Source organism: Mus musculus, chromosome 13 (assembly GCF_000001635.26).
Source record: "Mus musculus strain C57BL/6J chromosome 13, GRCm38.p6 C57BL/6J".
NCBI lineage: Eukaryota > Metazoa > Chordata > Mammalia > Rodentia > Muridae > Mus > Mus musculus.
The window spans coordinates 54,875,261-54,882,455 of NC_000079.6; the positions used below are offsets into that span (position 1 = coordinate 54,875,261).

Sequence of the window (7,195 nt, forward strand, 5' to 3'; positions counted from 1 at the left end):
ACCTTAGAGGACGCTGAAGTGGCAGCTAAGGAAGATGTCTATTGCTTTCTCCTGCACTGACCTCCACCTTCCAGAGGCCGTAGGTCCTGTGTCACCCTGAGCCTTCCTGCACTCATGGCGGGAGGGAGGGAGGTAGCTCTCTAGGATCATTCCAGTTAAGGTCCACCTGGCCTAAAACACTTTACATCTGAAGCAACTAGATCAAGAGAAGATGTGTTGGGGCAATGTGACATTGGGCTGACCAGCCCAGTTCTAGGATAAGATGCTTCCCCCACTCACACAAGCAGCCCCAAAGGTGTCTAAGAAGACTAGAACAGCTGAGCAGAAAACAAACCAGATGTGAGGCAGAGAAGGCTACAGGTGACCAAACCCTGCCATCTTCTTGCCAGGGACTATGGTAGTTCTTTGCAAGCCCCTTGTGGTAGCACACCTCCCTAAGAGCCAGCTAGCTTCCTCCCTGAACAGGGTGGTTGCACTGTGACCACAATCACAGGAGATATTTGTCATTTGCACAAGATGTGCCAAGTGTGGCATGAGCACTCTACATGGAAGGTGTCAGCTGCTCCACCCATCTCTGTGCTCATGGAGGGTGGAGGATGGGGGAACTGTATCAATGCCACCTGGCTGTTGGGACAGTCTAGTCTTAGTCTGCAGAGCTGTGGGAGGACTGTATGGCAGGTATAGGCAGCAGGTGAGCTCCGCTGGCACCCTATGCTCTTCACCTGCTTGCCCTCTCCAGTGCCCCTAACCCAGACAGCCTGCTGAGAGGAAGCCATGGAGCCCTGTCCACCCTGGGGTTGTGGTCTATGTCTGGCAGGGGATGACACTCTGAAGACTGTGAGGAGGATGGGCGGTCACAATGGGAGCTGCAGGCTGGGCTGGGTGGAGACCCTGCTCATTCAGGCAGGGCATCGTCCTCTCCTCACCTCCTGTGAGACTCAGTCACCTGCCCTGGTCCTGCAGCTGCCTGTCTGCCAGGAGGGCAGAGGGAACCACGCTGTGCTGGCAACTGGAATTACATCCTTAGTCTTTCTGGGAGGCTCCAAGACAACCTTGAAGAAAGGTGCGGGGGGGGGGGGTTGGGGGGGGAAGCATCTGTAATGTCAGCCCAGAGTCACAAACTGTCCCCCTTTTAGGGACAAAGTCATGGAGACTGCTGTGAGCCACACAGAGGAGTTGACATGGTCTATAGCCCCAGGGGATCAGAGCTCTGTCCTGCAGAAGCCCCAGTCAAGGGTCTTAACACAAAAGTAGTTCTGAGGGGAAGAGGGCATTCGAAGAATCAGGAAGGAGTTGTTAGGCCGACTCCGAGGTCAAGGGTGAGAGAGCACACGTTGTATGGATTCAGACACACGGGTGGGTGTCCACAGACACATGGCTTTCTCTCTTGGGATGTCATGGGGTCTAAACCAAAAAAGGACTCAAGTCAACCAACCCTGGTTTAACGTTAAACCAGGTTTAACGGCTTCCATCAATACTGGGTTTATCAGGACCTTGGACAGTGCTCACGGACTGCTCTGTGCCCACATTTCTTGACTGGTCTCATGGAGCACTAAGAGGTAATTACTAATGGGAGCTTACCTCAGGTTGAGAATTTCAGGGTTTGGGGTGGGTGAAGGAGAATGTTACTGAAGAAAAAAAAAAGCTAGAGTTCCTTTGTAAACTCTCTGAATGCCTCGCAAGAAGTTTGGACTTTGTCCTTTTAGGAAGCTTGAGAGGATGAGGGGTTCAGATTCAGTTTGGATCCCCTTAGTCACCCTGAGGAGAACTGAAACGCTGCAGAGACATCAGTGACAACACTGGCCATCCACTAAGGAACCAAAACACTCATGGCCACTGAGGGTCAGAGGGCGGCTGTGGACCTCTCGGGTTGTAAGCTGTACCACGGTACTGGGCACCAACTCCATATGAATCAGGGCTCCTGGAACAGTGCACTTATCCATGCTGACCCCAGAGAAGGCTCACTCTGCTCCATATGAGGAGGTTCAGAGGGTGAGGATGCCTCCGTACCAGAGGTCATGGACTAGGGGTTACCCAAGTCTGTACTAATCCATGTTTTAGGGTGTGGATGGGCCCCACCATCAGCTGATAACCCATGAGCAGAAACCAGTCCCATCTGTGTCTAAGATGTGCAGTGTGCACCCACTCCAGTCGTCCTGACCTTCTCTAACACAGCAACTGATCCGTCCACATGTCTAGGGTGCCACTGTAAGTTGGTGGAACTCCAGCAGCCAAGAGACCATGCTCCTATGAGACTGAGCAGCTCAGAGCAGTCAGGATCCCAAGAGACCATGCTCCTAAGAGACTGCATAGCAGAGATCCTTGCAGTTGTTATGAGGTCTAAGCAGGAAATGAGTGGAAATCACTGGGGCATGTCTGAGACTTTCAGGTGTGTGTAGTTGTAGCGGGGCCTAACCTGCTCTGACACACAGGGTGCAGTGCTGTCCTGGCTTCTAATTTGGATGAGAAATCTGGTGTTATGTTGGTGCCAATTAAAAATGATAAGAAATTATGGCACCAGCCCAGCAGGGCCCAGCACTACTTTGCAACTCACCCACCATCTCTGGCTACGCTCTGGGGCTTCTGCACAGAGAACGTGAGCTAGCTCAGTTTTCGGTACTTTTCCAGCCAATCTCAGATATACTTGTGGGTGTTATCAGGACAGAATGAGACTCGCTGATCTATGATTAACTAGAAGAGATTGCCTGGTTACAAACAGAGAGAAGGCAGGCGATTCTAGACTCTTTTGTAATTGGCTGAAAGGCGGTGTTTGGACATCTGAATGCCCGTGGGCCCAGGGCTGTGAGGCACCAGTTAGATCCACCCCAAGCCACAGCATGACTAAGAGTTTGTGCCCAGCCTCACTGTTTGCTCCTGTGACTCTGGACAAGTCACCTTGCCTCTCTGAGATTCCAGTTTTCCCGAGGTAACTTGGGAATTGTCACAGGATGTCAATGGCAGGAAGTGAGTTGTCTGTGCCATTCAGGTTGAATTCTGTCTGCACATAGAGCTGGTCCTGGATGGTTTCCCCTCCATGCACATAGCCAAACATGGGTCCCATGTTTTCAAGTTTGTTTAGTCACAAGTTGGCTGTATTTGTTTCCTATGGCTGCTGTCACAAGCTAAAGAGTGTTTAATTACTCCTTTTCCTCACTAAAAGGTTATGGGAGCCAGCAAGATGGCTCAGTGGGCTAAGGCCCTTGTGACCTTACCTCATGACCTGTGTTCTGATCGCAGAACTCACGTGGTAGAAGGAAAGAACCAACCCCACAGCTGTCTCTTCGGTCCTCTCACTCATTGCCTAATCCACGCAAATAAAGAAGTGCAAAAAAAAAAAATAGTTTTAAAGTGTTGAACTAGCCACAGTGCCAGAGTTTGGGGGATTTCACTGAAAATCTCAGGCCAGCCTGGGCTACATTGCAAGTTCTGGGCCAGTCAGAACAAGACCCTATCTCAAAACCAAACAAGAAATGTGGAAAGAAACTTCCCAAACATAAAATTCTCCACCCTAACTATTTAAAGTGTTCATATCAAAAGGGCTAAGTGTAAATGCTCTTTACTTTTGTCTTGTTTCATTTTGTTTTGTTTTGTTTTTTACTTCTTCTGTTTGTTTGTGAGACAAGGTCTCACTGTGCAGCTCTGGCTAGCCTAGAACTTGCGATGTAGATAAGGCTGGTTCAAATCCACAGAAATCTGCCAGCTCCTGCCTCCTGACTGCTGAGTTAAAGGCCTGTGCCACCACACCCAGAAGGCTCAGCATGTTATACTACTATACAATAAGCCCTCCATAGGCCCAGCCCCATGAAATCAGTGTCCATAGAGGAATGATGGCGAAGGTCCCCAAAGGGCTGCTCCTGCCCTGCTATGGTCCCAGTGAACAAATTGGGGACAGAGCATGAGGAGGCCTGCCCACATCTGCTTTGGACCCACATACTGCCTTAGGCAGTACGGAGGTGGGACATCACCCTATCTGAGTACCCTAGGCTTCAGGCCACCCGGGCCATCGCTGCACAACCTTGCCCTGCTCCGGTAATGAGCCCTGCTCCTCCTGTGGCTGGTTTTTTCAACATGACCATCTGTCCTCCTTTCTGCACTTGATTGAACCAGATAGGGCCATCTATCTCCCTCTCCTTGCCTCCCTGGCTGTCTGTTACTGCCCTGTCCCACCATCCCTGCCCAGGTTTGGTCTCTGGCCCTTGTGTTTACTCTCCTCCTCTGGCCACATCTGGCCTCCGGCTGAGTCACTCATTCCATCTGCCATCTCTCACAGTTGGACGATGGCTGTTCCTTTCCTGGCTCTGGTGGAGCCACGTGGCAGCCCACGCAAAGAGCTGGTGCCAGGTCCTAGGGATGCAACTGCACACAGACAGCTCTGTTGAGGATGGGGAGGGCTCAGTTCAGTCTTACGCATACCTACCCCCAGTCCATAGTTCTTATCTACCCCCAGTCCACAGCCCTAACCCACCCCCAGTCCACAGTCACACAGCCCTAACCCCCCCAAGTGCACAGCCCATACCCATCCTGTCCATAGCCCTGGAGACCCAGAGGTTCCTCTTCTGAGTATCAGAGAACCCAGAGGCCACAGTCAGACAGGCAGAAACTAGACATTGAACTTTGCTTGATGCTACTCTGTGCTTGTCTGTGGTAGGGTGCTTCTAGAAGATGGTAGGAAGGGCCATGGTCTGCTTGGAAGACTGGAGAGCACAAGAGTCACAAGTGGGGTTTATGTCCCTAACTGCTAGCGAGGACCCATGCTCTGGAACACCCACTTATCTGAGTCTGACTGTCTCCATTCATTTTTCAAGAATAAACCAGGCTGGCTGGATTGTCCATACACCATAGGCTCAGAACCTGTTTCCATTACCTCTGGTCACAGCACTCTCTTATTTTATTTTATTTTATTTTATTTTATTTTATTTTATTTTATCTTATTTTATTATTATTATTATTTTTTTAGTGCTCAGTTATCTCTTAGCTTCCCATGATTTAGGCAGGACTGACAGGAAGGATTCATGACCAAGGCTTGGCCAATCAGAATGCTGTACACTGCTTCCCATATGCTAATGAATCCAGGGACAGGCTAGCCCCAAACTGTGCCAGCAAGGGCCAGGACGGTGGCTAGGACTTTGCCAAGAAAAGGGGCACTCTTTCCCCTGGGCCTGACAGCGAGCTGCTGTGAGGCTAGAGCTTTTGGTGGCTGCCAAGTGGTGAGAGCTAGCCTCTGAGGAAAACCACTCATGAGGCTCAGCATGCCAAGACAGGGGACATGAAAACAGCCCTGACAAGCCCCTCAGTCCAGGCTGGCCTGGAGCCAGCTGCACCTCTGGACTTTTTACCAAGGCCAGTCTGACACCTTTCCTGTTTAGCTGTTGCTGGCTTCTGTGACTTGCAACTGAGAGAGTGTATGTGAAGAATCCTGAAAGGGACTAACGTGTCTCATAGTCAGTAGGCACTCAATAAATGTTTATTTTAAAATAAAGCCTTTGTGGAGAGAGAGAGAAAAAAAAACAATACCAAGAAATAACACATTCTACAAGTGCGTTTACATAATAATATTCTCAGTGTGCAGAGCTGGAGGTGCTGGGTAGATTGTAGGCTACAGGGCTGGACTTACCGGTAAAGGGCTGGAGGTGGCATAGGCCAGGTCAGGATCTTGATTGTTGTCATGGTTTCCAGAATCTCTACATGACAGAATGAGAGGCAAACACCGTACTGATGGTATTTCCGTGACTTAGTATGGGGTTTGTGAGATGTACCCCAGAGAACTCTCAGCAAAGAGGCTGTGGGAACCTCTCTACTATCTCCCCAGCTTTCTGTGGCTCTGCGATACTTTCAGAATCAAGTTATTCAGAAACAGTCTTTCTAGACAGGAAGAGGAGCCTTTTAACCCACTGGAGCTTGAATTCCAACCCTGTCAGTTACCAGCTGGGAGATCTGAGACCAGTCTTATCTCCTAATTGGCCTTCACTGTCTATGCCTGGGAAATGGGCTCATCTGCCTCTCCACAGGTGGTGTGACTGGAGAAGGAACTGGAGAAGGAACCTGGAGGCAGGAGTCAGTCAACAGCCAGGGAGTAAGACTCATAGGGACAGCAAGGTAGGCTACCGGGTCTGGAGTCAGCCTCCTTGGCTGGGTGGCCTTGGGCAGGATACTGGACCTCTCTGTTCCTTGCTTGCACCATGTGTTTAGTGGGGACCGTGAAATGATTTTTTTGAGGATTTGATGGGAAGATGACTGCAGGTCAGAACCTGACACTTGGCGAAGGGAGTGAGCCTGGCCCCATGGGTAGAGAAGGCCGTGCAGGGAAGTCTGTAGCAACAGCCCTCCAGGAAGCTTTTCTTGGCCTCCAAGGATCCCACCCTGGCCAGCAGGAAGTCTGATAAGAGGCTCAGAGGAGAGGCTCCTGCCTCAGCAGGTCCTCCTGAAGGAGTGGACAAAGCCTGAACTGGTCCCTTGAGGGCTGTATTCAGGGGTCCAGCCTATTGGGAGAAAGGACATCTATTCAGTGAGAGATATTGGACATAGTAGGGGCTTACTGGGTGGTTTGGGGGTGTTGGGGAAGTCTCTCTGTCCCAGAAGCCTTTTATGTGCTTCTTGGGGCTCAGGGATGCAAACATCACTCTCTTGCAGGCTCTATTTATTTTTTAGAACCAGATGAGCAACCCAATAAGCCACCATTGTGCTGATGAGCTGATGACAGGGTTGGCGTAGGGGACAAGGAGTGTTAATCAGGTGGGACAATGGATAATTTATTAAGTGGAAGCCGAGAATAAGCCAGGCTGGCTACAGCGGATAAAGAACACATTGGTTTATGTAGCAGTCAGGCTTCAGGTATGGCTGGATCCAGGAGTCCTCTGATTACACGTTGCCTGTCAGAGTGCAGAACGTGAGTATGTGGCCAGGAATTTCTGACAGAAGTCTCCAGGTTCTTTCTGACCAGCTGGCACAGGCCAGTGCTCACTCCTTAAACCAAACACTGGGACCAGGAGGACTACATATGCTGTGAGGAGTACATTAATAAGATGTTCCACTGTCAAAGCAAAGTGCCTTGGATGAATATAGGCTTCAGCTGAGCAGAAGGCACAGGCTCCTGCCCCTATGCCAGCCACTCCTGCTTGTCTGGGACTCTTTTTCTTCCTCCATTTCAACACAAAAGCTCATCTCAAGATGGAAAACCACAGGCAGTGTGTGCTGC

At 50.4% G+C, this 7,195-nt stretch overlaps 1 long non-coding RNA gene across 2 annotated transcripts; it reads left to right on the plus strand.

Moving 5' to 3' along the window:
• The first annotated feature begins 874 nt into the window (after positions 1–874).
• Positions 875–3,338, plus strand: Gm31188. Of its 2 annotated transcripts, XR_382463.3 has the most exons (3): positions 875–1,063; positions 1,457–1,559; positions 3,161–3,338. It is a non-coding gene; the product is annotated as a predicted gene, 31188 (long non-coding RNA). The 2 variants fall into 2 exon arrangements; XR_001780844.1 differs by lacking the exon at positions 1,457–1,559.
• The last annotated feature ends 3,857 nt before the right edge of the window (positions 3,339–7,195 follow it).